The sequence below is a fragment of the Accipiter gentilis genome, chromosome 4 (assembly GCF_929443795.1).
Source record: "Accipiter gentilis chromosome 4, bAccGen1.1, whole genome shotgun sequence".
NCBI lineage: Eukaryota > Metazoa > Chordata > Aves > Accipitriformes > Accipitridae > Astur > Astur gentilis.
In genome coordinates this window covers 13,911,740-13,927,665 of record NC_064883.1, presented here as the reverse complement: position 1 = coordinate 13,927,665, position 15,926 = coordinate 13,911,740, and the positions used below count along the sequence as shown (strand labels likewise).

General features: G+C 38.8%; 1 protein-coding gene across 18 annotated transcripts in view; it reads left to right on the top strand.

Moving 5' to 3' along the window:
- The window catches only part of HDAC9 (histone deacetylase 9), a 491,400-nt gene that overhangs the window by 218,859 nt on the left and 256,615 nt on the right, over nt 1–15,926 (top strand). Inside the window, exon 1 of one of the 18 annotated variants that reach the window (XM_049799087.1) lies at nt 10,105–10,191. The exons of 16 other annotated variants lie outside the window; for them this stretch is intronic. The gene's annotated coding sequence lies outside the window, so the exon portion shown is untranslated. Of the gene's footprint in view, nt 1–10,104; nt 10,192–15,926 lie in introns of those variants that run through there. One more of the 18 variants, XM_049799084.1, reaches the window with a different exon arrangement.

Here is a 15,926-nt window from a genome sequence, read left to right as displayed (position 1 = left end):
TAAAATACTGTTGTGAGAGAGGGTGAGGAAGGCACTGAAGATACAAGAGATCTATGTGGGAGGTGGAAACCAGGGGAGTTTGAAGTACAGTTCTAACTGTCCAACAGAAGAAAAATACAGGTGAAAACAGTTATGAAAGCAATCAACTTCAACTGAGGTGAGAGAAGTTTCTGACAAAAAACCCACTCCAAAGCCATAATGAAGAATACATGGGGAAGTAGGAATATTTTAGAATCAACAAAAGTTGTTAAAAACAACTCAGGACTGTGTTACTCTTGTAATCACAGAGTAAGCAAGTATTCAGGGATTTCCTTTGCCATTTTACAGACTATTTTTCTGGGTTTTTTTGGCTGAGAATGAGTAATTTGTTTGGGAGAGGGAGAGGTGTAGGACACTGAGTCTGTTTATGTGCACACTACAAATTCTGCTGCATCTCACCATACCAAAATCCCTGCCCCCCCCCCCCCCCCCCCCCGCCCCCGCCGAATGTATCTCAGCTTTCCTGGAGAATCTGCAGAACAATCTCACCAGAGCTTTGCCATAAATTCCCATCACTGTGTCATCTGCACCATCCCTATCTTGCCTTTTCTGCTTGGCCTAGTAGGCAGTTTTCAAAGCTCTGTGCCTCTTTTCTGGAATTTTTTTTCCTCTCATGCCAATGCATACAGGGTGATAATGGGGCAGCTGGAGAACTTAACTGGGGAAAGAAGGAAAATTACAAATGACAACATCAAAGGGCTATAGGCAAAGAAATAAAGAAGGAATGCTAATGCAGCAGAATTAAGTAATGGTGATGCTATGGATGATTAAGGATGCTAATACTGACACAGCTATTTTGTTTAGAAAATAAATGGTTAGAAATGGGAATATTTAGAAAAATTACCCTTGGGCTAAAATTCTCAAGCCTCATCTAAGAGTGAATGCCTGTTTCTGGTCACTGGTCACGTGCATATACTTGTCACTGGTATGCATATACAATTACAGAATATGTATATACATAGACTTATCACCAGTCTTGCTCCATATCCCCTCACTGGGGACATTTTGGTATGGCTGTATTAAAACCTGCCAAAAATTTTAGGAACTCTGGGTTTCACAAGTTGGTTCAGGTAAGCTTGAACGAGTGCCTAAGACAAAGCGATCTTCTTCCTCCTGCAGGCCTAGCAGCCCACAGGAGGTGGACACGCATCGTGTAAACCTGCCCGTCTGCCTGACGTTCTTCACCTGCAGATATCCAGAGGTCTGCAGCAGCACACGTTTATTCCCAAAGACCTCAGGAACTCATTTTTAAGGACCTGTTTATTCCGTCTAAGGAATACTATTGCTAGGTCTGTCCTGGTAGTGCCTGGGAGCTCCAGGTGCAAGGCAGGTTATAAAACATTTAGCAGCCAAATAGGCTTTAGTGTTCTCCTGCAGATTCAGAAAGACATGAGTGAATGTAGAAATCTGGACTATTTCTCTCTTCATTTTCCTCTTTCTCCCCCCCCCCCCCCCCCCCCTTTTTTTTAAAAAACTTTTTCTTTTTGTTGTCTGTGAATACTCTGTATGTGGTTATACGGATGTAAGTCCTCAGTATGTAGGAGTGAGGGAGGTCTGTAGAGGTGGCAGCTGGTGTTGCTGGGAAGGAAGAGCAGCGGTCCCATCCTCTCCCTGGTCCTTTGCTCTCATTTCCTCGACTGAACAGTCACATCCATTGTACTGACACAGGTATTCATGTGTCCACTGGGACACATGGTGGAGTGAAGAGCTGACCCCAGTTAAAATACGCTCCCCCCCGGTTCCCTGTGCCACTGCAGGTGTGTGCTGCCTTGTGGGGAAGGAGGGCATCACCCTCGGGGTTGGAAGGGCCACGGGCCGGGAGGGCAGGCACAACCATTTCTCTCAACTTCAGCTACAGCATGCAGTGGCCCCAAATACATGTCAAACTGCTGCCTGGGAAATCTTCTGTGTCCAGAGAATACACCCCTTGCTCCTCTCAACATTTGAAGGACAGAGCCTGAAATTTCACACCCAATTAGCACCTTGTTAAGCTCCAGCTAACTACATAGCACTTTACCTTTAAGTAGAATTTATGCTAATACTGTCCCTATGAAGCTGTGAATAATTACCTTTCATCATCCACAGGGCAGATTTCATCTGTTAGTATGAAAGGAAAATACCCTACAAATGCACATTTTTTCATACTAAGTAGAAAATTGTATCTGTGATGGCTTCAGCAACCTGCACCAAAATTGAACATACTGGAAGCAGTAGCCATCTGCACCCCTGAACTGTATCAGTCCTGGTGCGGTGCCGTGTGAATAGTCTGCCCCAGGAAAGCCTTCGTGGCTCTTGCGTTCTATTTCTTCTTCATTCTCTTTTGTAATCTTTCTTTGTGGAGAAGATGTTTGCCAGGCATTCTCTCACTGTAACCCCTCCTATCCTTTATTTTTCTAAACTAAGAGTGGTCCAGTGTGCCTTTATCCTTCCTAGACAACTGGAAATCAGTAGAATTCAAGTTATAGGAGGAGAATTTTCCTTCCTGTGATGCTGTTCCCTGGTTGCCACTCAGGTACTCGTATCAAATACTTCCCTATGTGAACCAAAACCATAAAATAACTCTGAAGCTGACATGCTAGCAAACGCAAGTCAAAAGGACCATATAGTTGTCATGGTTGTTGCTGTTCATTTCTTAGTGCAATTTCAAGTTGAAAGCACAGTTTGACTCTTGTGGCTGGCACTGGGCTGTGCTGAGCCTGGCGACATGAAGTGCAGATGTTTTTTTGGATCAGAACCCCTCAAAACGACTGTGGTCTCCACAGTAACACCCAAGTAGAAGATGCCAGATCTGAAAGGAGAGAGATTTTCATTGCTGCTCCCTTGCTGTGAAATTCTGTGTGTCTGAACTGGGGACAGCCACAGAGTGTGTTCCCCGTGGGACAGAATGGAAAGCCAGAAGCATTAGTTAGTAACATTTATGTAGGAAATAGCATGTTGTGTCCAGCTGTCAGGACTTGGTATTTGACTAGTTGTCCAAACCCTCAGTAGAGAGAAGAAAACTCAGCTTTCTCCTTAGATAACATGTTCAGATGTTTGAACTTCATGATTATGAATGCAATTATAAAGTCTACCTGGAAGACAGTAGTTGCTTTCTGCAAAAGAGAAAGGCCGTATAGATTAATCTTACATTTCTGCACTAAATCAACTTTGTTGTTATATAACCCTTACTTGCACTCCCCAGAAGGCCCGTAGTTATGCAAATAATTCTCATTTATAATATGGTTTTCCTCTTCCAATGAAGATGGATGGATACTTAGGTGGATATAAATAGTATGTGTTCCGTGCAAAAAAAGCGTAGTAGTGCAAATGAAAATCAGACTCTTTCTACTTACGGAAGTCTTTCCAAGCTCTTAATCATCTTAAATCCAATTAGCCTTTTCCTGTTTCTGACATGGCTCCCTTTGAGATAGGATAACCGAAGTGGAATATTCCTGATGACAAAGCCTCGTTGATGAATATTGAAAACTTACTTTTATCCTGCTTTCTATTCTTCCTGTTTTCATGTTTGAACCTTGCTGTACATTAACCACATGTTGTCACTGAGCTGTCAGCAATGACAGCCATCTGTTTTTAAGGTTATATTAAGGTTAATGAAGCGCAGTAAGGTATATTCCACTCATTCCTCCCAATAGAAATTACCGTGCACATAAAAAAAATTAGTGAATTCTTCTATTTTTTTTCCCAATCACAAAGCTTTATGAGGACCTCTGGCATTCCTCAGAGCCTTCCATGAAATATCCTGAAGAGATTTGTTTCATCTGTGGTTTTAACCCAATCAATCTTTTTTCCATTATTCTTCTTTCCAGACCTCTATTAAAATAGCAATTATTATTGCCTCACTGTACTATCAACCTTTTCTTAGATTCAGAAAGAATATTTATTTCCCTTACGCTTTTTATCTTTAAAACTGTTTCTGATCAGCGGTAGAGTTCTTGTAACTTCACATAAAGGCCAGAGCAGGACACAAACTCCAGTGAGACACCTTGTGAAGGACATTTTGCAAGTCCAGATAAGTCTGTGGACCAGATCCTCAGCTGGTACCAAGTGTCACAGCCCCACTGAAATCCAGACCCTTGTTTAGTCACCGTTTTGTTAACCCTTTGAAAGAGTTTGTTCTGCTTTTGTGTCTCAAAATATGCATGCAATTATAATTCAAAGCTCATAACTGCATCCTACAAAGTCAGTTTGCATCAAACTTGATTTGTTCCCTAAATGTCTTTGAGATTAAAACAAGTCAAATTTAAACAAAAATTGGCTCAGTTGTGGCTGTTAATGGAGGATATAGTTTCTAAGAGAACATATGGGAAAAGAATCTCTCTTTCCCTTTCTTCTTTTAAAATTACATGCCTGGCTTTCATTTGGCTGGTATCATTTTTGCTAAATCTTTTGTAAGATTAATCTGTAAGCTCAGACAAAACATTAGAAACTTTAAATTCAAAACAACTTTTTTAAAAAATATCAGGAGATTAAAGCAATTACAGTAGTTGATGCATTTCAACCTTGACTAGTGTGTTCACAATTATAGCAGTATAAGCAGATCATATTTAAAATGAAAAAAGTATTTTTGCTTTACCACTCATTTGCAATACTGTCTGTAGTTGTGGTCCAAAGAGTTTAAAATGAAAAGAAAATATAAAGATTACAAATCTGATATAAATACTAGAGGATAAAACATATGAAGAGGGATTAAGGGAGCTATATTTATAGTCTATAACAGAGAGAGCTCGAGGGACATGGGCACAGGCTATAAATAACTTCAAGGTAACAATATAAATGAAGGAAGGGAATTATTTGTTCTCAAAAGATGGTGAAGCATGGAATAATAGCCTGAAGCAAAGAAAAGAAAAGTTTAGGTTAGATGTTAGAACTTTTTTCTAGTAGTAAGAGCTGTGGAGAGCAGAGACATAAATAACTAAGGTAGGAGGCTGAAGCAGTACCTAAAGCACTAACTACAGCTGTTTGGCTACAGATTAAAATTACTTGTAGATGGAGTCATATCACAAAATTCACAGGGCTAGACTTAGTGACGCAAACATTTTTTTTATTTTCTTACCTGTTAAATTTTATAATGCCCACATGTCATGGTATGCATTAATTTCCCGTGAAGACTACATAGATACAACATTCCTTCCAAGATTATTGTGCATCTTTAACCAGATTATGGGTAAAAAATAACATTGTTAGTCAATTATAACCACATTTAGTAGTGGGATTATAAAGTCATATTTTTTTAATCAAAGTGGTGGAGCCTTCTGCTATTATTTGTTCTGGTGAGAAGGAAGAAGTCCTCCATTCTCATCAGTCCCTAGATGAGATGGTGGCTTTTGAACACCGTAACCTTAGGTTGCTAGTAAGCAAAATAGCTTGTGTTAATTGTATGTGGTGATGTCAGAACATTGGCAATTTGCTGGGTACTGCTGACTTCACTAGAATGAAATTACTTATGTTGGTTGGGTGCTGACCTGCTTCAAAGTGAACCCTGATACGGCCATGACAGAAGGAAAAGGGGGGAGAAAGGGCATGTAATCCATTAGGCAATAATAGTGTTGAAGGACTTACGGCTTTAGTTGTTACATGCAGTATCCATCATAAATATTGTTTGAGTTAATATCGATCAAATCATGGTAGACGTGTTCGGCTTGCATAGCTTCGAGAAGTATGTGTATTTGTACAAGGAGAGGAATATAATTTTTGCTCATTTCTGCCCAAGATTTCATGCTCAGTAGCCTTATATTCTTGAGCTGTTAGCACCATCAGACACCTCCACTGCTGTTAAATCAGGCTGATTCTGCTCTTGAATTAGAGGCTTTTGGGCACACCTGAACCTGAGATTTTTAACCAGTAGTGGATTGAATCCACTGTATAATAGCTCAGAACATGGGCCTTCAATCTCTCAGGCATTTAATTTAATACTTGGCTCTTTGCCCTATCTTTCCTCTATACCTCTTAGCTGTTAATTTTCTCAGCTTTCAAAAATCTCCTCTGTCATAATAAGACAGTTGTTAATATTATTTCATGTGGATAATAGAGAAAAAATGAAAATCCTGTATGCCAGAAGGCAGCAGTGGTAGTAATTTGATTTTATACTCGCCACCTCTTTTTGTCATTCCTTCTTGGCTGCACTCAAAACCACCTTTCCTCTTTGGCCAGATGGCAACACTGGAAGAATAACAACTTCTCGATCATGGCCACCCTCTGAAATATGGAATGCCCCACATGCAAGTTGGCTCTGGTGGTATGGTGCTGTTAGGTAGACTGGATACCTCTGGTCCTCCTGGATTTGAGACAAGTTTTTAAGAGAGTGCTGGTTGTAGCCTCGGAAATCAGCAGTAATTGCCTGTTGTCTCTCTCTGCGGAGCAGGCACTGGCTACCTCCTGGATTAATTTGCCTCATTTCGCACCACGGTCTTCAGATCTTACATGTTAGTGTCCGAATATTGATGGTTTTCTGGGTACTGATAATTTCACTTATGTGAAACAAATGTGCTTTGGGAAAAGTCCAGCCTTTAAGAGATTAGACTGCTAGGAAATGAGAGATCTGGTTTAATTTATGAAAACTTGAGTATAGAGCTATATGCTTGCAGCCTGTATAAAGTGTAGTATTTCTTAATTTTTCCTTCTTCACAGGGCTTGCCATGATCTTTTCCTCTGTCACCTGTGAGTCTGTTTTCCTCTAAGCTGGGAAAGTTGTATCTCATGTGCCATAAAAGGTGTTTCTCATGGGTTTCTTTTCGGGATGACCCGTACAGTATACAGCAGAGCTTGCTGATGCCTCTTCTTGGACTTCCCTGAATTGCACTGCTTTACACTAGCAGAAAAACTCAAGGGTGTTGGGACATCACAGTAGCTACACAGTGGTCCTTGTATACACGGATGTACTCCTCCCTTCACAAAGGCAATAAGGTGAAAGTGTTCATAAACTGGCTGGCTTGGGATTCTTTGGCCTGAAGGATGTCTTACGTGTGTAAGATTTGTTTATGTTATTTATAAGGCCCCTATGCATGAAAAGAATAAAGAACCTTGGGGCATCCTGAAAATTAGAATTGACTAAATTTAATTAAGAAAAAATAACTGTTAATTTCCCAAGATTATTAAGATGGCACTTGCATATTTACTATGACTTTTTAGATCAAAGAATCAAAAAAAAAAATCTGCAGTCCATCAGATTTCCAATGAGTGAAAATGGCACTGAGATGAAAAGCTTATTTATTTGGCATGCATAGTGGCACATTTCAGTATTTAATGTTTGTAATATCTTGAATAAGCTGTCCATAAATACTTTAATCTATTTTTCTGCCAAGAGGCATCCATCTTATATTGTAAAAGTCCTTATCACTTTATTTCACCTTCCTTACTGACAGTATCCTTGTTTCATATCGACCTTTCCCAAAGTTAAAGAAGGGCGAGTCAACTTTTTTCTTAATTTTTATTTCTACTGTCATTTTCCCCTTGTTCTTTCTCAATTCATGCAAACCTGTGGATTTAATCATAACCCATTTGGAAAGCTTAGACTCTTAGACTCTACCTTGGTGTGGTGAAACCTGTCCTTGTGAGGGGAGAAATCACTACATAAGAAAACACAAAGACTTTAGAAAATAATTTATAATTTGGAAAAAAAAAATTACTTCCATTTTGTCTAGGCAGATTTTAGAGTTTGTTCAAATTACTTGAATAATTTAGCACAAAATAGGAACAGCTTTCAGTTATACTGGTAACAGTCACTTTCTCGCAGTGTTCCTTAGGGCATGTTTGCTTACTTGATAAAATGTATAGAAAAACTGTCTGTCTAGTAGGTGGGTGCCAGTTCCTGTCCACTTCATGATGTGACTTTGTCTCCTAAATAATGCAAAATGTTGATCAGTTATTCACAGTGATATGAATAGATATCCTACTTGTCCAAAATCTAAAAACCCATTGCTGTTCCAAAATTAATGATCTTAATCTATGTCTGATGCCAGCTGGTAAAGTCTGGGATTAAATTGCCGTTTTCTTTCAATTGCTTGTCTTTATATATGGAAAAATATTCAGAAAAAGTTATCCTCTGATTTGAAATTTCATTTGCTTGTACTTAAGCCAAAAGCAAATGTTGTGCATGTGTGAAGGCTTACATACTTTTACAGACTTGAAAAGGGAAGCATGAAATTAAGTATTATTCTTACTTATTATAGAAAGAACAAAATTTTGTGCTGACGTTCTTCAGTCTTTCAGGAAATATTTTATCTTTAGAATGGAGGCCCCAGGGCTGCCATGTACAGCTGAGCCTGAAACCTCTGCAAAACTACATATTCTTACGCTTTTCTTTTGGGACCTCTGCCTACACTGCCGTTGTTGTTGCTTGAGAAGTGAGAAAATTATATAGGCGGTTAGGCAATGCTGAGCTCCCTACTGCTGAAGCTACTTTGCTGTAAGTAAGCAGAGAAGTAAATGAAAGCTGTTGTCTCACTTTTATTATGGCACTGTGATCACGCCATTGGTAAGAACCCCAGGACATGCACAGAGGTCATTATGGGGAAACGGCCATAGTTTATTCAGTTTTCTAAGTCTGGAAATAAATTTTCGATAAACAAAGTTACAAATAAAATAATGTGTTATACCTATTTAGCACTGTATGGACTTCCACCTGCAAGCTGTTGAATATTCTAGTTCTGATCCAAGAAGGCAAATACCCTATGTTTAAAGCACTGATGTTTAGAGACCCATAAATTCTTCATCAATCTGAAATGGTGCGTATTATCCCTGGACCTCACTCCATATATCTATTATACATAAAACCTTTTGTTGAGAGATTCTGAGAACATCAGGTCAAGAAAAAGTTCCTTATGTTTAAAGAGTTAGGTGAAATTAAAAGACTGTATAATCATTTTTTAATGATTACTTCCTAAGAATTATTACAATTGCTATGGTAAAATGAAGAAGTCCTACACTTTCTGCTGTCATAATGAATGTCACCAGATCTTTGACTCAGCAGATGTAAAAGTTTTGTGTGGTCATAAGTATTCCAGACTTCAAATTAAGAAGGACTTTTTCCAGTGGCACTGCTAACTTGGTTGGATGGTCATCGTCATCTTAAACTTGATTGCAGCCTTTGAAAGTGCTTTCTAAAAATTATGTTCCTTAAAGCAGAGGCAAATGTTTTGAGGAAGTACCTTTGGTAGGAGGAGGAGAAATAAATTTCTGGTTTCATGCTTACAAAGAACTTGGTGAAATTATTCAAGTTTTTGGGAAACAACAGGACTCACAAGTTTATATGAGGCCTTACATTGGATAGACTAATTGTCAGTTACCTGGAATTGTAATACCTGAGCTTTTTAACCGGCAAGGGAAAATGCATTTTAGGATAGCAAGGTGGAATGATTATCAAGTCCAGTGAATTGTATGTTACCCTTTATTTTTAACCATCTGTTAACAGGAATGAACTAGTAAGTCTCTTCTTTCATTGCCAGTAACTGTTTAATTCTTACCATTCAGCTTATCAGTGTATCGTTTCTTCTTGTCTGTTAAAGCCACATTTTTGTACCAGATTAGAACAGAATCATCATTGTAGCAGTAGTCAAAAATGATGAGACTTACTTGTAAACAAGCTTATCTTTGAGATTTTCAGACTAGTGTGATGTGCTACTAACATTTATGGTTTAGAAGGAAATGACACTAAATATTTGTGAGGATTGTGAAGGTGCTATTCAGCTGTCTGCTAAAATGTGGCTTCTTCCCCCCGTTATTTTCAGCCAAAACATTTCAACCATTTTTGAGAAAGGAGCTAGACAAAAATAAAATATTCTGTCCTTGAAAAGTTCCATCAGTCTGCCTTATTCCAGAGCACAAAACTCTGGTGCTTTCTGTTCTGCTAGAGCAGGAACTTGGCATGTGATATTTGTGGCTAAAAGGCAACTTTTCACTTTCTCTGTGCAAATCTATTTTTGTTGGCCAAATATAAATTGCAGATCAAGTTTTACTATTGTGTTGCTGATAAAATGTCAAGGTATTCTGTCTTCAGTTAGCATGTTGCATTCTTGTCCTTTTTAGCAGTCTTGTTTTTCAAGGCAGGGCAGCTGAAAGGAGCCCCGGTGCAATTCCAGGTGCCTGAATTGAAGGCAGGAGCCTGTTGTATCCTCAGCTGTCTTGTAGACCCCTCCACCTCCATCAGCAAGCGTGGTAAGGAGTAAACTTTGATGAAAGGCCAGTTGGAAACTGGAAGCATAAGGGAGAGAAGGGGAAAAAAGAACACTGAATGGGGAGGGAACCAATAACCAATTGGTTGGCCAAGGAGACTGAGTCTGGTTGAGGACTACTGGGAAGCTGGGCCGTGGTGGGAAGGTTGAGACTGGGTGAATGATAGGAGCCAGGAGCAGCTTGGATGGAAGTGGCAAAGAATGAATAAAGAACCTGAGAAGGGACCAAAGTTCAAGAAGCTGGTAGGAATAGGAACGGCATAATCACATCACATTTTCTTCCTATAAGACTTCTGCCTTATCTATGTCCAGAGTGGTTGAAAGATGAAAATGTTTCCATAACTTCATTGTTACGTGCATGGCTGCAGGCATTATTAACTACACCCTGTTTGTACCCTGCTCAGTACACAAAATTTGTTAATTTCTTCATGAGCTCACCTTTTGCAACTTTCCTAAATATTCATATATTCACGCAACACCTTTTGTGAAATGTGGGAGGTTGTTGTTGCTGTGTTATGGATGGGAACTAAAGCACAGAGCATTTAAAATACAAACATAGCAAATAACTATGAATTCATGGTGCCCTCATTAAACAGATAAGGGCTTGAGGTTTCAGCATGCTTACGTAATATAGTATTGTTATTTAAGGCAGAGTTTGGAGGCTTAATGTTGCAGTGTGAATAGAGTTCTATTAATATAGTCAGTCAATATAAAAAAATTTTTATTCATCTTTAAAAAGCCGAACACTTCTGTGAGGCAAAAGATGATTTATCTTTATCCAGGGTAAAGCGAGCTTCACTACAGGCAAGGAATAATTAACTGAGCTTTCTGCCCTGCTTCATGAAAATGTTGTATATGATTTCTCAGAGTCATAACATTTTTTTCCAACGTATTATTGGTCTGGATTTTGCTGAAGCCTGTTTAGGTAAGAATTGCTGAGAGTGAGCGACTGATACAAAATAAGTGCATAATATAGTATTTCTAAGAAATGCTGTCAGTTCTCGTGAACTATCTTTAGTGGTTCTTCTTTGTTTCCAGTGGCTTTTCTGCAACATGCAAGCCATTATTTTGCTGGCTTGCTGTTATGATTTCAGAAAAATCCTGGAAACAAATAGTATCCCTCTGTATTCACTAGCATGTTTTCCATTGGTTTGGTTATATTATCAAAATGACTATGGCTGTTTTACCTTTGAAACAATAATTAGCTGGCAATAGCAATAAAAACACCTAAAAAGTGTTCTTCAAGCTTATGAAGATCACAAAATTGGGAACTCAGGGTATCTCAGAATTAAGCTACTTGTGCAGGTGGTTATAAATCATACAGTTGTTCTAGGGAACACCTAGAGCTTATATAAAAGAGGGAAAGCATTTGCTATGAATGCAGTTTGGGGAATATTTTGCACTTTGATTACAATGACCACAGGTTTATTCCTAACCTCCTACCTCAGGATAACAAAAGCTGTCCTTCCCAGTGTTTTGGAGATAACCACTGTATCCCTCAATCTTTCTACAAGAACCCAGGAATTACAGCATACCAGTCTCTCAGTGGCACTTCTTGGTGACTTCTTAAGTTAGGACAAGAAGGAAAAGCAGCAGCTTAAGTATAATATCTTGCCAACTGTCTCCAATAACAGCCTGAACAGACCTGTAATGAACAGCGTAATGCTGAAGTGGGATGGATGAGGAAGGGAGGAAAGGAGGAGGAGGAAGCTGAAATGTTTCTCCTGGGAGTCTCTGGCGAAAACTTCCAAACAGTCATGAGGAGATGATTTACTGTCAGCCTCTCTCCAGTTAATCAGCTTGGGTTTCAATGTAAGCCTGATTGTGTTCGCAACCATAGACTGTTCATGTCGCTCATAGTCAGGAAAACTGAGAAACAGTGGTTCACTATATGCGCAGTTCTGACAGGTAGGAGAATTTTTTTTCTTCTTTAGTAAATTAATTGGCAGTTGTCTGCCTTATAAAGATGTAGATGCTGTTTGTACATCTTCATTAGAATCCCTAATCAGTGGAAGTTGGACACTCTTGAAGTCTTCCTCTGATGCTCTGCAGTCACTTTTTCTGCAAGGCAAAGTGGAGGAACTCGGAGCACTTCAGTGCTCCTCCCAAATGCGCCAAGCTGACACCTCGCCATGAATCTCTCCCTGAGTGCTGTGGCGAGATCAGTCTTTCTTGCAGCCAAAACACTGGGTATATTTAGTCTTGCATGTGTAAAAGTTAATGTGTTAAGGAGGGGTAAGGATAGAGAGATGCATCCTGATTTTGCTTAGCTGTTTCTTTTTGAATACTTCTGCTCTGTCTTCTTAGTTTCTGTCTAGGAAGCAGAACTGACCAATTTCTCATTGCCTTCAGCAATTATCTTACCGTGTAGAACATCGATGCTTTGGGCTTATACATGGGTTACCTAGAGCCGGGAATATACCCATTTGAATGGGCTCGAGTGAGTGGAAACTCAGTGAAGTGATTCTGACTGGTAATGCTCAGGTCAGGGATGACATGCAATTTGCTTTATAGCCACAGTTTCTCTGTTGTGGTCACTATTCAGAGGTGCTTTGCTTTCAGAATTAAAATGAGCCATGCAGCGAAGTTACCAGATTAAATTCACCCCTATAAATTCTCTGCTCACCTACTAAAAGCATTAATGAAATATAGTGAAAATAAGGCCTCTGATTAACCAAGTATATAATTTGCTGATGTGTGAAAGTGCCTAGGCTCGCTCTTTGCTCTTGCTTGTCCCTAAAACATTTGCATTGACACAGAGTTTCCCATAAAGGGAGTGACATAAGAATGACTATTCCAGATAACAAGCCTGGAATCAATATAATATTTAAATCTGCATCTAATTTAAGTGCACAAATAAGCAATTTTGCAGTCCCTGTACTAAAGTGTCTTCCTGACACTTGGACTGTCTTTAGCAGGATATCTCGTACCCTTACATAGTTCCGCTTCATTTATGTAGCATGCTACTCTTTTAAAAGTAAAGCTGTCATACTGATACAGAGCCTTTTTGTAAGCTGGAGTTGGAATCATTCATGACTTGGGGAATACATTCATACCTTTATAGGCCATCTCATTAGATTTAATATTTTTCATTTTTCTAAGTCCCTGATTTTTGTAGTTTTAAAGGGAGTATTTCAAATGTCAGCACCAGTTTGAACTCCTGACGTGAACTACAGTTATGATTCCTTGTGATACCTACAGCTTCTGAGTTGCAAAGGAAGGGCAAGTGATATGGAGAGAAGGAAGATCCATTTTGCTCTTTCCCTCCCTTTCATGTTCAGGTAACTCCCACTAGGGACATAATCTAGTTATTAGTTTATAAAGCTTTAGGAATTTGCAACTATTTATTAAGAGTAATAATAACAATACTAATAACCACAGTAATAATAGTAATAGGAGTAATAATAAATTTGGACGATGTTGCTTCTCCCAGTGATAAAAGCCACAGGTATGAAAGCTAGATAGAAAGACAGGAGAAAAGCACAGGTGAATTGTCCCTGGGAAGAGCAGTATTTTATTCCCAGAGCGGTAAGCAGTTCTTCTGTTAGCATCAGTTCCTTTTTGTGTACTTCTTGGTACACAGTGCACATGGAAAGGGAACATGAAAGATATTAAAGGTAAAAAGATAAAACAAGAGTTGGGAGACAGGTTTCATTAGTGGGCAAAAATGAGAAAGGGGGAGTGGAGAGAAAGGAACAGTGCAGAAAGTAATGTGGTGTAGGTAGAGGTAACGTTAATACTGTGAGCAACCTCAGGCTCTTTCAAGGAGGATGAGAAGACATTAAAGAAAAGCAGGAATGATGTTCCATTGAGTTACAAACAGCAAACTGGTAAAAAAGAGTTAATTAAGTTATATCCTGGCAATAGAAAATCAAATGTGAGATGACATTTTAGCTGTGAGGCCCACTTTAGGCTGTTGAAAAGTAGTGGAGTACTAACCATGTTCTATTTTTTTCCACAGCCTCAAGAAAACCTCATGGCAGCGGTGTCGCTGCTAATTTGCTTTTACATTTCATCACACGTTAGTTTTCTAAAGTTCATTGTATGTCTTCTCAAAGCTTTTGTCAGATTTTTTTTACATTTTAAAGGTAGATAGTTGTGAAGGATGATTGCACCTTCTTTATGCTATTAGTACAACAGCTTACGTCATGATTAAGTGTCTTAGCAGAATTAAGAGTAAATAGTCTGCCTCCGTAGAATTAATTCTATAACTTACTGGAATTTTACTGAAACAAATGCCACTAACAAAGCTGAAGAGCTAAATGGAAACACATGCCCTGAGCTTGCTGTTAGGTAGTTTGAGGGCATGTCTCTGCTGTTACATTATCTCTTCTCTTTCATTTGGATACAGGATTGTTTTCCTTATTCATTTAAAAATGAATGAGAGAGAGAAGGAAGTGGCCATACCGAGCCTATATTGTTTCTACAAGGGTAGCTTATAAACAGATTATCAAAACAAACATTTGTGCCACTCTTCATTCCATGAATAGAGAGCTATCTGATAGTAGTCAGCATGGTGCATCTCGTAGAGAACCTGAATTTAATACCAGTGTTAGGCTTTATGTAAGAAGATAGCCTATAAAACTGGAGCCCTGCTTTGCTGTGTCGACATGTCTGGAGCTCAAAATAAAATTGAGTTTCCTGCTTTAGCTGTAGCTTGGTCTTAAAATAACCTGAAGAAATTATAGTTCTGATTACAGGGAAAGTGAAGGACTTAGAACATTCTCCTAATAAAGCCACAGGATGACACAAGACTTAGTCATCTGTAGTCTGTCTGTAACAGGCATTTCAGAGAGGGAAACAAGCCTTTGAAATTGGGTAATTTGATTTGCAATCAGGCCTAATTATTTTAAGAACACAGAAAACCTTTGTTTTTGGCAAAAATAATCATCTGGAATCCAATTAGAGGAGAACAAGCCATTTTAAATATAATGGATGCCACAGCATCCATAGGAAAACTGATGTCTCGGGAGAGAGGGCTATGTTTGAAACGGACTCCACCTCTCATTTTTCTTATTGCCATTTCTGAAATAAACAATTGTGCTCAAAGGACACATCACCCTAAAGGATAAATAAAATGCTTGTGACTGAAAGTACATTCAAAACCAATGCATGATAGACAGTAATTTAAAAGTCCTAGGGAAGTCTTTCTATCATCTTCTGTGTATTATGTAACTGTACAGTGGCAGAAGACACTTCAGGAAAGTAAATAACACCAGAAGAAAACATCGCCATCCTCATAAAAAATGCAGATTTCAGAGCACCACTAGTGAACTGAAAACAATGTATAATTTGGAATTAGGACAGTTTAGGTTATCTAATGTTATTAAAGGTCCTTCAGCTCTCTGGGACTTCTTTTTGCATGCTATAACTTTGGTAAATCTTTATAAATTACTAGTGGTATTTAAAGGCTTTGTTATTTAGCATGTTGAGGTTATAAATGAGCGTATGTAATATGGAGAAGCGAGCCAGTGAACTGGTCAATTGATACTATTCTTATAGATTCACCGTGGGAGAAACCCAGTGCTACTTTGTGCCTATATAAGAATCAGAGAGTATCCAGTGCAAGCCTAAATATTTGTTGCCTATATAGTTTTGCTGGAGTGGGGCCAAAGGCATACTGTATTATTTACACAGTGAATAAGCTTTCCTCGTTTGCTCCACCAAATGTGGATAATTATTACTCATTTTAGGGTTTTTCTGTATAAATGACACAGA